We start from the raw sequence: 2,528 nt of genomic DNA, 5'->3' as shown, positions 1-2,528 counted from the left end.
ATGCTCTTAACCGCTGAGCCATCTCTCCAGCCCTTCAGTTATTTATTATTGCCCTCTTGGTGGTCAGTGTCTGTAAATTTTTGGCTTTCTTTAATTCAAGTTGTGATTGTTTCTTTCAACTCATTCTTCTAGTGTTCATCTAGGTAGTTCTTGTTAGAAAACACTTCTACAAGACTAATGAGTTTGAAGAGAGACAGGCAGTCTTGGCCATTAATGTTTTTGTCTTACAATTTGGTGTGGGCATGTGGATGTCTTTCCTTGGCTCTGTGTATGATGTGAAAATCTTGCCTGCCTTAGGTTTGTCCAGTGTGGGAAGTATATGACTCAAGCTACTCAGAGTATAGTTGGTATATGAGCTGTTTAAATGGATGAAGCAAAGATGGCTCCAGAATAGAGCTGTCCTGTGGGTACAAAATAACAGAAGGTAGAGAAAAGGATAAAAGAGAAACAGGGCACCTCACCAGTCAAGGGTGTCTCATAAATAAATTGGCTTTGAAGGTCATGAATCTGTAGTCAGCCTTGAGGATACGGAAATGGCAACAGTGGAATGAAGGATGGTAAAGGGAAGAAGTGACTTAGTGGGTGTGGTGGTTTGAAAGAAAATGGTCCCCTAAGGATTTGTATTATTTGGAGGCATGACTTGTTGGAGTAGGTGTGGTCTTGATGGAGGAAGTGTGTCCCTGTGAAGGTAGGCTTTGAGGATTCATATATGCTCAAGCTACACTCACTGTCTCAGACCACTTCCTGTTGGTGCATAACAAGATGTAAAACTCTCAGCTCCTTCTCTAGCACCATGTCTGTCTGTTGCCATGTTCCACCATGATGACAATGGACTGAACCTCTAAACTATAAGCCACCCAATAAAATATTTTCCTTTTAAAGGGTTGCCATGGTCATGGTGTTGCTTCACAGCAATTGAAACAGCAGGCAAAGTTTGTTCGTGACAAAAACCTGTTTCTTGACCTGTGGGTGTTTATCTGAGCCTGTAGGTGGGGCTAAGATAAAGGGGCAGGAGGGATGGTAATGGGAAAAGAAAGAAATGACTTACACAAGTAAAGGTGTTTCGTGAATACAGTGCTTTCTCAGGGACTATGCTACTGGAACTAGGCTTATGAGTTTTTAGAATGTTGACAGGATGGGAAAGGGAAGAAGTAACTTAGTTGACAAGAGTGGCTCAAGAACATTAGGCCCTGTCTCATTTTTATGGGTTGTGTTTTTCCAAAGTTTTCAGGTGCATTTCAAAATTATTGAAAATATATAGTTTTTAATATAAGCACTTAATGCAATACATTTTTAATAGTAGGATTGACTTTGTTATGTCCTCTGTGTTTTGATATGTTGTGTTTTCATTTTCGTTCACTTCTACAAATTCTTAAATTTTCCTTTTGATTTCTTCCTTTGCCCAGATTTGATATGGTAGTGTGTTGTTTAGTTTCCAAGTATTTGTGTACACTCTATCATCTCTATTGTTGAAGCTCAGCTTTATTCTTTGTGATCAGCTAGGACGTAGGATGTGATTTCAATTTTCCCTTATTTGTTGAGATTTGCTTTTAGTCCTACAGTGCAGCCTATTCAGTTCAATGGACTATGGAGAATAACATGTGTTCTTTAGTGTTTGGTATAATGTTCTTTAGGTCCTTTTGATTTATGATGTTGATTACCTCCAGATCTTCCCTATGTTTTATTTTTTCAGATAATGTGACTATTAAGGAGAATGAGGAATTAAAGCCATCCAGGATCACTGTGTTAGGGTCAGTCTGTGCTTTTATATCTAATAGTTCTTATTTCTAAGAAATTAGATGTCCTGGTGCTTGTTGCATATATGTTTAGGAATGTAATAGCATGGTGAATATTTTCTTCCATGCCTTTAAAGTCCCTTCTCATCTCTTTTGACGAGTTTTGTTTTGATGCCCTTTTGTCAGATATTAGAATAGGTATCCCAGCCTGTTTCATTGTTCCATTTAGTAGGAATGCCTGTTTTCATTCTTTTATCCCTAAAGTATTGTCTGTCATTGATGGTAAAGTGTCTTTCTTGATGGTAAGAAATATGTGGATCTGGTTTGAAAATCCAATCTATTGGCCTATATCTAATTTTTGGGGGGAAGCAAGACCATTACTATTAGGAGTTACCATTGAAGGATGTGTATTAAGTCCTGTCATTTTGTTGATTTTGTGGTCTTTTCTCATGTCTTTTATGATTGTCTCTTTTGATGTTACTTTCCCATTGTGACTTCTTGGGTGTGCCTATCCACCATTCTCTTCAGATTGAAGTATTTCTGCTAGTGTCCTTTATAGAGCTGACTTTATGTGGATAATTTATTTACCCCATTTTTTTTTAAAACAGATTGCACACACATGTTTTATTTCAATGTATTTGAAATGTTAAATTTTGCCCTAATTAATAGTCTCCCTATATTGAGTCCTATAGACTACTCACATATATATATATATATATATTAATTTTTTATTGAGAAAAAGAAAAAAATGTTTCTGCCTCCTCCCAGCCTCCCATTTCCCTCCCCCTCCTC

Source organism: Microtus ochrogaster, unplaced genomic scaffold (genome assembly GCF_000317375.1).
Source record: "Microtus ochrogaster isolate Prairie Vole_2 unplaced genomic scaffold, MicOch1.0 UNK2, whole genome shotgun sequence".
NCBI lineage: Eukaryota > Metazoa > Chordata > Mammalia > Rodentia > Cricetidae > Microtus > Microtus ochrogaster.
Note: the sequence above shows the minus strand (reverse complement) of the source record.